Source organism: Giraffa tippelskirchi, chromosome 12 (genome assembly GCF_054371585.1).
Source record: "Giraffa tippelskirchi isolate mGirTip1 chromosome 12, T2T-mGirTip1v1.2.pri, whole genome shotgun sequence".
Taxonomy (NCBI): domain Eukaryota; kingdom Metazoa; phylum Chordata; class Mammalia; order Artiodactyla; family Giraffidae; genus Giraffa; species Giraffa tippelskirchi.
In genome coordinates this window covers 1,449,886-1,464,746 of record NC_137286.1, presented here as the reverse complement: position 1 = coordinate 1,464,746, position 14,861 = coordinate 1,449,886, and positions in this window count along the sequence as shown.

Below are 14,861 nucleotides of genomic sequence, written 5' to 3'. Positions count from 1 at the left end.
GGCTGTGAATTGAGCAGCTGGGGCTACGGGAAACCCAGGACGGCCGCTTGGCTCTCCGGGCTCCCTGGCAAACACTGCTTTTCATTTGGGGGTTAAAGCCTGCCTTTGCTGCAAGGCTAATGCCCTCCCGGAGACCAATAAGCTGTTAGAAATTGTATTTTCCATTTGGGGTTATGATTTCCACGGTCTCCAGGGATCAAGGCACCCACTGTATTGGGCAAATCATACTAATCTTTACAAAAACCTCACAAACTTCTTAAAATCATCGCTGTGACTGTGCTCCTCGGTTATCAGGCAGAGTCAACAACAGTAATGGGGACACTGGACTCAAGCGGAGCTGAAAATAATCACATGGGATCGAATGAGCTGGTAGATGTGATTATGATTTTCACGGTTTTTGTCTGAATGTCACTGTTCTTTAATCTTTGTTTTCCAGATAAGGGAAACTTTCCCCCTTAAGCTAATTATGACTTACAGCAATTTGGTGAATTAGACCTTCGCAAAGTAGAATCGAAGCGTGCGTCTTGTCTTACCCCCTCCCTGATCCCTCCAGAATTGGAGCCCTCTTGGGCTCCCAGCAGCCTTTCCAGGTGAATAGGAAAGGCTGCTTCCTGGCGAATATAAGAACCTCAAGATATTTTCAAATATTCCTCAAGAAGAGAGGAATCCACCTACATCTATAGGTGTTGCAGGAGGAATCTAATGACACAGCTTTCCTGACCTTGAGAGGCCTTGCGAAAGTTCACTTTGAGATCCCTTGTATAAAGTTACAGTAAAACCAAATTTAAAAGAACCTGTGTGATCAATTAGGGCTCCCCAGGTGGCTCAGTTATAAAGAATCCGCCTGCCGAGCAGGAGATGCAGGTTCAATCCCTGGATCAGGAAGATCCCCTGGAGAAGGAAATGGCAACCCACTCCAGTGTTCTTGCCTGGGAAATCCCAGGGACAGAGGAGGCTGGGGGGCTACAGTCCATGGAGTTGCAAAGAGTCAGACACGACTTAACGACTAAGCAACAACAACAACAAATATGATCAATTACACTGATGCAAATAATCATGCCGAATTTATAAAAAATCAGACTTATTTTGCAAACCAGTTAGCTTAAATTTGACTATATTTGGTAAAAATGGAGATAATTCAGAGACAAAAATTAAGTTTCAATAATATATCTTCATGGATATTACAGTTTTCTATATTCTGAAGTTTTGTATTTAATACCTACACACAAGATGTCTCTTTATTTCTAAGTCACATCATTGTAAGGTGTAATTAAGTTATTAAAAGGATATCTAGGCTTGTTTCTGAAGCTATCACAGTAATCTATCTTTGGAGGAGGATGAGCTGCCCCGTGACCTGCCTTCAGGAGACTGCATACTGAAAAAGACACCATTTTAAAGACTTTCAGTCTGACCTAGAAGGACTCTTATCAGGCCCTTATAACTAGCTCTTGCGCAGTGACGCTGAAGAGAACTGACTCTTGAATTAATAATTTCCACTGAAAAAGGGCCTGTGCATAGAACTGGTCTATGGAGAGACTGCCAACCTCAAACTCACCGTAACAGCTGTCAAGCAGGACGAGAAGGCAACAACAGTGGTCGACGGGTGACCCAGGAGTCTGGACGGCCTGGGAGCCCCATCCTTGTCACATGCTTGTCTTCCTATCATAACTGAAAGTTATTGTTTTGCTGCTAACTATGCTTTTCCCCCAATATTTAGGGTGGAAAGAAAATTCTCTAGTAAAGTTGTTACGGGGCTTCCCTGGTGGCTCAGTGGTAAAGAATCCACCTGCCAGTGCAGGAGACGTGGGTTTGATCCCTGGGTTGGGAAGGTCCCCCGGAGAAGGAAATAGCAACTCACTCCAGTATTCTTGCCTGGGAAATTCCAAGGACAGAGGAGCCTGGAAGGCTGTAGTCATGGGGTTGCAAAGAGTCGGCAACAGAAGTTGTCATAAAGCGTAGCTCCTGGGAGAAGCCCCTCATAATACCTATCACTGACCATTCAGATGTTCCTAACTTGACCACTCACCAGACCAACTGCCCTCTGACCTAATCTTCCAGGTTCAGATCCTCCAACATACTAATACGCCCATCCCTGTCTGATACCATCCTCTGTCCTTAGAGACTGGACATAGTTACCCGGGGACACCCTTGCTCTGTTCCTTGCTTAACTGAAAATGTCTTAAAGAGAAAAATGCAAGGAAATTGTGTCAACAACTCCCTTATATCAAGAGTCTAGTTGACTTTTGGAAAGCCTACAAGAGAAGTGATCTATAGTTTAATAAAACTGTGTTGACAGAACTCTCTGTTCATGAGGCTGTCAGTGGGAGAACCCTGGGAGAGATCTCCTGTGCTCCCCAGGTTCTGTCCTCACACGTGGTATTGGAACCGACCCAGCTTCCCAAGGATGGGCACATAAATGTCTCAAGAGCTGACAAACATTGCCCCATTGTCTGCACATCAGGAAACAGATGAACCTCTTTCTGTCTTCATTACAGAGTTAAGAGATCCATGTTGGCAAGATAGCAGGATACCTGGGAGCAAAATCTTTTGGGAACCTTAGTTCCTAATGCAAGAATATACGTAAGCAAAGATATGCTCAGAAACCTATTGCATCAGCCACCACGGGTCCAATAATCAGAAAGACTGCAAACAGTATTGCAGCACAACATATATCCCTCAGTTCCTCAGCCCAGGTCATGTCAGATGACAGGGCGGCCTTAGCTCGTCTACCGGCTGAAACAGGAAGTGTTTGTGCTACTGCCCGTAATATTTGTTCACCTCTGGAGAAGTGGAGACACCCCTAGAAAGAGTTTCCCAGAAGGCAAAATAATTATAAGATGGAACACCAAAACTGACCCTAAAACTACGTTTTGTTGGCTTCTCAGTAATAGACAGTTTTCTTTCTACTTTGCTCTTTACAGATGATTATTATTTTCACAATATGTACTTCTGTGCTTTTCTTACCTATCCAGCTGCTCATGGCATGTATCACTGCTGTTAACAGCACATGCAAAATGTTTGCGCAACAATTTGTTATCACTGATAATAGCAGAACCTATAAAATGCTTCTTTATCAGCATATACCTCTGTTTTTGTCTAGTATATTTATTCAAAAAAAAAGGAGCAGAACCCAGTACTGAGGGACATGAAAGACCCAGGTAGCTATCACCCTAGAATTTTACATTGAAATGCAATTTATTTACAATGCTGTGTTAATAACAGGCTCATAGCTAAGTGATTCAGATTATATATATACATATAATTTACATATATCCTTATTTATTTTTCTTATATTATTCTTATAATATTTATTACACAAACATTATATATTTATACATAATATGCATATGTATTCTTTTCCATTGTAGGTTACTGTAGGATCCTGAATAGAGTTTTCTGTGCTCTACAGTAGGTCTTTGTTGTTCATCTATTTTATCTGTAGCAGCGCATGTGTGCAAAGTCTCTGCAGTCGTGTCTGACTCTTTGCAACCCTTTGGATAGGAAGTAGCCCAGCAGAATCCTCTGTCTGTGGAATTCTCCAGGCAAGGATACTGGAGCGGATTGCCACGCCCTCCCTCAGAGGATCTTCCCAACCCGGGGATCACGCCTACGTCTCTTCAGTCTCTGCAGTGGCAGGTGGGTTTTTTCCCGCTAGCGCCGCCTGGGAAGCGCATGTGTAGTAGTGTGCATCTGTTAAGCCCAAATCCTAATTTATACCCCTCTCCACTTCCCCCTTTGGTAGTTTATTTTCTATGTCTGTGAGTCTATTTCTGCTTTATAAATATGTTCACTAGTATCTTTTTTAGATTCCACATGTAAGTAATATCACACAATATTTGTCTTTCTCTAACTTCATTTTAGTATGATAATATTTAGATCTATCCAAGTTGCTACAAATGACATTATTCCACTCTGGCTTTCCAGGTGGCTCAGTAGTGAAGAATTCGCCCGCCAAACAGGAGACACAGGTTTGATCCCTGGGTTGGGAAGATCCCCTGCAGAAGGAAGTGGCAACCCACTCCAGTATTCTTGCCTAAAGAATCCCATGGACAGAGAAGCCTGGTGGGCTACAGTCCAAAGGGTCACAAGGAGTAGGGCACGACTTAGTGACTAAATAGCAATATTCCATTATGCATATGTATACCTCATTTTCTTTATCCGTTCATCTATTGATGGGCATTTAGGTTGCTCTCATGTCTTCGCTATTATAATAGAGCTTCGGTGAACTTTGGGGTGTATGTGTCTTTATGAATTAGAGTTTTCATGTTTTTTTTTTTTAATGTATGTCCAGGAGTGGGATCAATGGATCATACAGTAGTTCTATTTTTTTAGTTTTTTAAGGTATTGCCATAGTGTTCTCCATAATGGTTGTATCGATTTACATTCCTACCAACAGGGCAGGGGGGTTCTCTTTTCTCTATACCTTCTCCAGCAATTGCTATCTAAAGACTTGCAGATGATGGCCATTCTGACCAATATGAGGTGATACTTCACTGGACGTTTGACCTGCGGTTCTCTAATAATCTGTGCTGTTGAAGGGATTTTCATGCACCTCTAGACTACATGTTTTCTTTGGAGAAATGTCCGCTTAGGTCTTCTGCTCATTTGTTGACTGGGTTGTTTGTTTCTTCACATTGAACCCTATGACCTGGTTGTATATTTTGGAGATTAAGCCCTTGTTGGTCTATTCATTTGCAAATATGTCCCCCATTCTGTAAGTTGTCTTTTCATTTTGTTTGTGGTTTCCTTTGCTCATGTCCATCGAGTCGGTGATGCCATCCAACCATCTCATCCTCTGTTGTCCCCTTCTCCTCCTGCCCCCAATCCTTCCCAGCATTAGGGTCTTTTCCAATGAATCAGTTCTTCACATCAAGTGGCCACAGTATTGGAGTTACAGCTTCAGCATCAGTCCTTCCAGTGAATACTCAGGACTGATTTCCTTTAGGATGGACTGGTTGGATCTCCTTGCCGTCCAAGGGACTCTCAAGAGTCTTCTCCAACACCACAGTTCTGATACACAATTGCTGGGCTGTGTATCAGTGAGATCCACAAATTCCACAGACACAGAAACACGTGTGGATCTTTCAAGCAAAACAGGGCATGAAAGGAGTCAGACTGGGACCGGTATGTTCTGAATGAGCCCAGCAGGTAAAGTGTGCAGCGGGCTAAGAAATCGAACGCCTGCCGTCAGAAGTCACGCTGGCAATCGGTCAGTCCTGGCGGGGGCCTGGTGACTGGAAGAGGCACAGAGAGCTTCCTGGGAGGAGTGCTGTCCCGCGTCTTTATCTGGAGCTGGGCTGGTGTCTATGATCTTCACCCTTTTCCATGTGTCGGGCTTGCTTCAGAGAAGTTTACCGGGAAAGCCTAGTGCCTGAGCACGTGGAGGCACATATGAAGATGTTCACTGCAATTTTTTTATAGCAGAGGGAAAATGGGCACAGCCTAAAGGCCCATTGATAAGGAGAAGGTTTAAATAGATTATTGTCTATTAATATTGTGGTAGAAGCTAGAATGAATAGAGTGGACTTAAATCAGCTGGCATGAGGCATATACACAAAGTGTATTGTGAGTGAAAAAGCCAGCCTACGAGACGATACAAGCAACTGCTAAAACATGCAGAAATCAAAAGTGCCTGTCTCTACAGATTGCACATTGGGTTGGCCAAAAGTTCATTCAGGTTTTTCCATATGATGGTGTGGACACCTGAACAAACTATTTGGCCAACCCAATATTTCTGTGCAAACACATAGAAATGTATACTAAATAAAGCACACCAATTGTACTAGTGATTTTTTTTCTTGGAGACTAGAACTGAGGATGGAGGTCAGAAGTATTTTATATTTATATGTATTCATATATATTAACTATATATTAATATAATGACATTGTGTTTTATTGCATTTTACTACAATGACAATGTAATCATGATTACTTAGGTAATTAAAAATAACACTTCAAATGATCAATGGAAGGTCCCGAAGGGCCATTTCCTAGGTGAATAAAAAATGAACAAATACTTCAATATATTCAAAAAGTTGAAATTGTATTAATATCATGACATTAGTTTATTTTGAAGGATTAAAACTAGAAATTATTAACAAAGGTCTAAATTAAAAATCTCTACCAACTGGTGGTTAAAAAGTACTCCTGTAAACATAACATTTGAGGAAAAAGGAAAAAAGAAATATTACTTAAATTCTAGAATATCAGAAAAATAACGAAATTACAGCAACGAATAGGTTTCTACAACGCTGGCCTCAAAGATGAAGTCACATCTTTAAATGCTTTCATTATCAAACAAAGAAAAAAAGGCAAAAACTTTCAAGTCAATGATTTTTTTTAAGTAGTTCCAAGGAAGATTAAAACAGTGAAGATAATAGCATAAATTATTAAATTAAAAAAACAGAAAAATGAGAATTGATGAGCAGATTAAGACCTAAGAGATAAGTAAATCAAAAAGCTGAGTCTTTGAAAAATTTAACAGAACAGACCAGACTCTAGCTGATCTAGTAACTGCAAAGGAGGAGGGAGTGTGAAATAGCAACTAAACAAATTTTAAGTCATATAGGCGATAAAACAACAAGCAGACAATTTTTAAAATTGACAAGAAATTACTTGCACTGTTGTATGTTAATAAATCTGAATGAAAACAGATAAATTATTAAGATTGACATTAAAAGAGCTAAGCAATATGCATAAATAGTTATCCCTGAAAAAAATGTTAAAAATAGAAAAGACTCCAAAAGGGATTCCAGACTTAGGCACTTTTGCTGTTGAGATACTGTGAACATTTAAGGCATGATTAATTCCAAAATTATGTACTCAGTTTTAGAAACTTATAAATTTGGAAAACTTGTCAAGTAATTTTGACAAATATAACTCACCATATGTTCTTCAAACTTTATTACTTAGGAATTACATAGAAAGATGCCACTATATCATATAGGGAAAAAACCATTGGTTCACCAAGGTCAACATAATTTTTAAATGCAGAACTTTTCAAAATAGTTAACTTGCAAATGTGCATTGTGACTTTTAACAAGGGCAATAATAGGCTCTCGGTGTTTCCCAATCTTATGTGTCCAACCAAAGAGCCATTTCTACCCAGAGGTATCTCTTGGGCGTGGGATTCCTTTGGGGAAGTCTGCTATAAATATAAAAATTCACATAAAGTAAAAAATGAAATACTAGCAAATAAAATTCAGCTGCAAGCTTCATCAACAATCTGTCAAGCTGACCATAAGAAAGAATAATTTAATGTAATACAATTATTTAGCAGTGTATAATTCCTTAATAGGCTTGCAAATAAATATTACCTACATAAATGTTGAAATATTATTCAAAAAAGTTTAAAATGTATTTCAATAAAAATAGTAAATGGTAAGAGCTTTTAAATACATAAAGCACTTTCTATGTAGCTACTTTGGACTGCAAGGAGATTCAGCCAGTCCATCCTAAAGGAAATCAGCCCTGAATATTCATTGGAAGGACTGATGCTGAAGCTGAAACTCCAATACTTTGGCCACCTGATGTGAAGAACTGACTCATTTGAAAAGACCCTGATGCTGGGAGAGATTGAAAGCAGGAGGAGAAGGGGACGACAGAGAATGAGATGGTTGGATGGCATCATCGACTCAATGGACATGAATTTGAGTAAAGTCCGGGAGTTGGCGATGGACAGGGAGGCCTGGCGTGCTGCAGTCCGTGGAATCTCAAAGAGTTGGACACGACTGAGTGATTGAACTGAACTGATGTAGCTACGTAATAGTTATGTGTATTAAAACATTATAAAACTAAAAAGCAAATGACTTAGTGAAAATATTCGCAACAAATACCATGCACAGAGAAAGATCTATTAAAGTCCTCAACAGAGACTCTATCATCTCAAATAAAACTGGCAAATGACAACTCATAAGTAAAGGACTTACTGTTCAGTCACTAAGTTGTGTCCCACTCTTTGTGATCCCAGGGACTCCAGCACGCCAAGCTTCCCTGTCCTTCACCATCTCCTGGAATTTGCTCAAACTCATGTCCATTGAGTCGGTGGTGCCGTCCAACCATCTCATCCGCTGCTGCCCCTTCTCCTTTTGCCTTCAATCTTTCCCAGCATCAGGGTCTTTTCCAATGAGCTGGCTCTTCCCGTCAGGTGGTCAAAGAATTGGAGCTTCAGTTTCAGCATCAGTTCTTTCAATAAATATTCAGGGAGGATTTTCTTTAGGATTGACTGGTTGGATCTCCTTGCAGTCCAAGGGACTCTCAAGAGTCTTCTTCAGCATCATAGCTCAAAAATATCAACTCACTGTCACTCAGCCTTCTTTATGGTCCAACTCGCACATCCGTACATGACTACTGGAAAAACCATAGCTTTGACTATATGAACCTTTGTCAGCCAAGTGATGTCTTTGTTTTTTAATACACTGGCCAGGTTTCTCATAGCTTTCCTTCCAAAGAGCAAGTGTATTTTAATTTCATGGCTGCAGTCACCATCTGCAGTGATATTGGAGCCCAAGAAAAATAAAATCTGTCACTGCTTCCACTTTTCCTCCATCTATTTGCCATGAAGTAATGGGACCAGATGCCATGATCTTAGGTTTTTGAATGTTGAGTTTTAAGCCAGCTTTTTCACTCTCCTCTTTCATTCTCATCAAAAGGCTTTTTAGTTCCTCTTCATTTTCTGCCATTAGAGTTTGTCACTCTAATGTGACAAAGACCATGTGTTCAAAAGCAGAAACATCACTTTGCTAACAAAGGTCTGTGCAGTCAAAGCTGTCGTTTTTCCAGTCGTCATGTACGGATGTGAGAGTTGGACCATAAAGAAGGCTGAGCACCAAAGAACTGATGCTTTCAAGTTGTGGTGCTGGAGAAGACTCGAGAGTCCCTTGGACTGTGAGGAGATCAAATCAGTCAATTCTAAAGGAAATCAACTCTGAATGTTCATTGGAAGGGCTGATGCTGAAGCTGAAGCTCCAATACTTTGGCCACTTGAATCAAAGAGCAGATTCATTGAAAAATACCCTGATCCCGAGAAAGACTGAGGACAGGAGGAGAAGGGGGAGACAGAGGACGAGATGGTTGGATGGTGTCACCGACTCGATGGATAGGAGTTTGAGTAAAGTTCGGGAGATGGTGAAGGACAGTGAGGCCTGGCGTGCTGCAGTCCGTGGGGTCCCAAAGAGTTGGAGACGACTTAGGGACTGAACAACAACAATCCGCATATCTGAGGTTGTCGATATTTTCCCGGCAATCTTGATTCCAGCTTGTGATTCATCCAGTCTGGCATTTTGCATCGTGATGTACTCTGCATAGAAGTTAAATAAATAAGGTGACAATATACAGCCTTGTTATACTCCTTTCCCAATTTTGAACTAGTCCATTGTTCCATGTCCCGTTCTAACTGTTGCTTCTTGACCTGCATACAGGTTTCTCAGGAGACAGGTAAGGTGGTCTGGTATTCCCATCTCTTGAAGAATTTTCCACGGTTTGTTGGGATCCACATAAAGTCTTTTTAGCATAGTCAGTGAAGCAGAAGTAGAAGTTTTTCTGGAATTCTCTTGCTTTCTCTATGATCCAATGGACGTTGGCAATTTGATCAACAAATGGATCATTTGATATTGGTTCCTCTTCCTTTTCTAAACCCAACTTGTACATCTGAAAGTTCCCAGTTCACATACTGCTGAAGCCTAGCTTGAAGAATTTTGAGCCTAACTTAAAGAATTTTGAGCATAGCTTTGCTAGCATGTGTAATGAGCACAAGTGTACAGCATTTTGAACATTCTTTGACATTGCTCTTCTTTGAGATTGGAATGAAAACTGATCTTTTCCAGTCCTGTAGCCACTGCTGAGATTTCCAAATCTGCTGACATATTGAATGCAGCACTTTAACAGCATCATCTTTTAGAATTTTAAATAGCTCAGCTGGAATTCTGTCCCTTCCACCAGCTTTGTTAGTAATAATGCTTCCTAAGGTCCACTTGACTTCACACTCGAGGATGTCTGGCTCTGGGTGAGTGACCACATCATCACAATTATCCAGGTCACTAAGACACTTTTTTGTACAGATGTTCCATGTATCCTTGCCACCTCTTCTTAATCTCTTCTGCTTCTGTGAGGTCCTTACCATTTCTGTCCTTTACTGTGCCCATTCTTGCATGAAATGTTCCCTTGATATCTCTAATTTTCTTGAAGTGATCTCTAGTCTTTCCCATTCCATTGTTTTCCTCCATTTCTTTGCATTATTCACTTAAGAAGTCCTTCTTATCTGTCCTTGATACTCTCTGGAACTCTGCATTCAGTTGGGTGTATCTTTCCCTTTCTCCCTTGCCTTTAGCTTCTCTTCTTTTCTCAGCTATTTGTAAAGCCTCCTCAGACAACCACTTTGCCTTCTTGCATTTCCTTTTCTTTGGGATGATTTTGGTCACTGCTTCCTGTACAATGTTACAAACATCCATACATAGTTCTTCAGGACTACAAACCACTAAAAGTTATGAAAAAGTGTCCAACCACATTTAGCCAAAGAAATGCAAAATTAAGATATTTCTTTTTTTATCTGTCAGGTTGAATGACATATACATTGAAAGATACCAGAAGGAACTTGTCTCAGACTTATCTTCCTACAGAGGACAAATACAAATTTAGAGAAATTATAAAATGCAGCTATTTGAAGACATCTGAGGATAAACAGAAATAATCAGAAAGTGGAGAGGTTTGACCTTTGAAAGAGGAGAACTACCCTGGGTGAAATTCATGTTTATACAACCTTTCACCTTTGAGAATCCCACAGTGTCACGGGGTCAGAGCAGCTAAAACGCACACTTGGTGTTAGGACAAAAGAACTTCTCAGACCCTTTGTAGAAAGAGTTTGCTAATAATTTCCACCTTAAGAAGTTGGAAAAGAAGAACAACCTAAACCCATATAAAGAAGAAATTAACAAAGATACAAGCAGGAAAAAATGAAATCTTAAAAACAATGGAGACAATAAATAAAGTCAAAAGTTTTTTCTTTGAAAAGATAAATGAAATGGGTAAATCCCTTCCCAGAATAATAAAAGAAAATAGAGAGAAACAAATGATAAAAATTAGGAAATATGAAAGGGACATTACTAAAGATATTTGGAAGTCCAAAGACCAACCCCTGGAGTAGGAAACGGCAGACCCCTCCAGTATTCTTGCATGGAAAATTCCATTGACGGAGGAGTCAAGCGGGCTACAATCCATGGGGTCACAAAAAGTTGGACATGACTGATCAACTGAATGCCTCAAAGAACCAAGAATAGGAAAAGAAATTCTGAAAGAGAAGAATGAAGTTGGAGAAATACACTGATTTCAAAATGTTTATAAAGTTGCAGTAACTGACTGTAATGTGTTTTGGAATAAATATAGGCAAATTATTCAGTGGGACAAAATTGGAAGTCCTGATATAGATCCATATGTACATGATCAATTGATTTTTGAATAGCATATCTCAGCAATTCAATGTGAAAAGGAAAGTATTATCAACAAATGATGTCGAACCAATCGGATAAATAAATAGGGGGAAAGTGAGCCTCCATCCCTTGGCTGCATTACTTACAGAGATTATTTTGAGATGGATTAAACATGTATGTAAACCTAGGAGTGAAATGTATAGAACTTCTAGCAGGAAACATGAGAATGGTTTTATGACCTTGGAGAGACAAAGCCTCCTTAAAGAAAATGCAGAAATATTATAACCCTAAATGAAAAAAGATGTTAAATTTGACTTCAGCAAAAATAAAAACTTCTGGTTTTCAAAATACGTAATTAAGAATCCAACAAAAGCAAGGTACACACTACGATAAAGTATTTGCAATTCACATATCTGTCAGAGGACTTCTTTGTATCCAGAATATACGAAGAAGTCCCACAAATCATTAATAAAAAGACCAGGAACAACAAAATAAGCAAAACACTGTAACAGACACTTCAGCAAACACAAAATGCAAATGACCAGGAAGTACAGGAAAAGGTGCCCAACACCACTGATCATCAAACATAAACCACGAAGATATGAGCTATAACTTCATGTCCACTAGGATAAATGAAAACAAAAAGACGATAATACAAAGTGTTCTTGAAGATAAGGAACAGCCAGAAAGCTCCATGCTGCTGGTGGGAGGGGAAAACGGGAACAGTTTGGTAGTTTCTTATATGCTTAAACACGGACCTACCCTCTGAGTCAGCTGGTTCCCTCCTAGAAATTTCTTCTTACTCAAGAGAAGTGAAAACACAGGCCCACAGCAGACTTGTGTTTGAATGTTGATGGCAACCTTACTCATAACAGCCAAATCCTGGAAATAGTCCAGGTGTCCATCAACAGAAGGGATAAACAGATAGTGATATTTGCATACAATGGAACTGTGCTCAGCAGGGGGAGTGAATCAACGAGTGACGCACGCGGCGACGTGGATGTGTCTCGGCCTCGTCTTGTCAATCCAGAGGAGCCAGAAACGGAGGAGCACGTCATGCGTGCTCAGTGACTGGTCCTGTCTGACTCTTCCCGACCCCATGGACTGGAGCCCACCAGGCTCCGCTCTCCATGGGATTTCCCAGGCAAGAATATGGAGTGGGCTGCCATTTCCTCCTCCAGGGGATCTTCCCAACCCAGGGATGAAAACCACGTCTCCTGCGGCTCCTCTGGGAAGCCCAGAGCATGTTGCACCCTTCCATGTAAGTCATGTTCAAGAACAGACCACACTAAGGCAGGGTGACAGCAGTCTGAATAGGGGCTGCCTCAGGGTCAGGGCTGACTGGAGGGAGCACAAGGGAATGTTTGGGGACGATGGAAATGTCTTGTGTCTTGACTGATGTGAGAACTAGTGGGCACGTCCATCAGAGCTCATCAGGTCTTGCTTTAAGATCTGCACTCTGCTATACTCTCCTCTCTATTTCCTTCCCCTTCTCTGTTCTTCCGGCCCTGCCTCTCCCCCTCGTCTCCCTCCTCCTCCTTCTCTATGTCTCACACACACGCACACGCACACGCGCGCACACACACACGTGCACACGCACACACGCGCACGCGCGCACACGCACACGTGCACACGCACACACGCGCACGCGCGCACGCACGCGCGCACACGCACACGTGCACACGCACACACGCGCACGCGCGCACACACACGCGCACACACACGTGCACACACACACACACGCACACGCGCACACACACACACATGCTATTGAACTCCAGTTAGTAGGTTCCCCCTCAATTTTATCTATGAAACTGTTTCCTGACTGTTCTAGGCTTGAGAAAAAGAGTTAGTATATTGGAGATCCGGTGAGCCAAGTTCCTCACCTCTGGAGTGCAAGCTATAGTTCAGGAAAGTTACAGAACAAAGAAGGACCCCTGCAGTGCGGCACTGGAGTGCAGTTACCAGCCACGAGCCCCCAGTGAAGTATACAGCTGCAGGATTGTGTTCTGCACACCCCACGTGGAAAAACTCACTAACTGGCCCTGTCTGCAGGGAGGACCCAGGAGCAGGGACTTCACGGCAGTGCTGCGCACACTTGGGACCCACACCTAGGCTTCTAAACACCCTGAGAGAAGCCAGGACTCCCTGACGGCTGTTTCCAGGGAGGGTGAAAATTAGCCAGAAAGTAAGGAAGTGGTCTCAGAAGGAGAGGGCCTGTCAGAAAGGGCGCTGGAGATAGCTCAAAGTGGCTCCCAACTGGGTACAAGGCAAGCACCCAAATAAACAGATAGGAGCTGGATAAACAAAGCATTTACGACTCCAATGAATACAAATGAAAACGAATAGATGAATGCCTTACAGTGGAAAGCCAACTAATAAATGCAGAAAGAGTGGCAGAGTTAGCTAGTCATGCAAACAAACAAATGAAAAAGCAGAAGGAAGTACATCAAATTGGGGTCTTTCTGAGTGACAGGTTTAATTGTGAATTTTCTTGATTCCCAGCCAGAATTTCCAAATTTCTTCAATAACATGTAATGCTTTTCTAATCAGACAAAATAAATGTTAGTCAAGTCAAATTTAAAACTAAATAGAATCAGTTGCATCAGGAGGGAAATGGCACCCCACCCCTGGTTTTCTCTAACACGCACAGATGGGTGACTTTTCACAACAGTTGGCTAAGCCACCAGCCTGTGGGAAGAATGTGGTCTGGGGGTGGGGCAGTGTCTCTCGGAGGTGCCATGCTGAAAAAAGAGGCTCACAGGCCCGGATCTTGAAGCCGTGGGCCCACATCTCGCCTCTGCTCACCAGTCAGCCCATCACCACTCTAACCTCAGATTCTTCATCTGTGAAATGGAGGTGAGCCTCTTACCCACCCCTCGTTGCCCATGGACACAGGGCGACATGAGAATGTGGAAGCACACCTCTGCCAGGCCTTCCCAGGGGGCTCAGTGGTGAAGAATCCACCTGCCAGTTCAGGAGAGACAAGAGACCCGGGTTCAATGCCTGGGTTGGGAAGATCCCCTGGAGAAGGAAATGGCCACCCATTCCAGTTTTCTTGCCTGGGAAATTCTGTGGACAGAGGAGCCTGGCGGGCTACAGTCCATGGGGTCACAAAGAGTCAGACATGTCTGAGCATGCATGCATGGCCACGTGCCCCAGGGCTCCACGTCTTTCAGGGCAATGGAGACCCTGTGAGGCCTTGAAAACACCAACTCTCAGGCTCCTCTCAGAGATCTCACTCAGGAGGCTGATGAGGGGCTGGGGAGGCCGTATTTAAGGTGCATCTGGGCCGTGGAGCTCGAGGGCACCTCTCTGACCTGCCCGGGGAGGCCAGAGCCCAGCACTCCCCGACCAAGGGCATGGGCTCCCTGCCCATCGCTCGCTGCCCCGGCTCCTGCTCCCCCGTCTACTCCCAGACCTCTAGGCTGTGCTTAG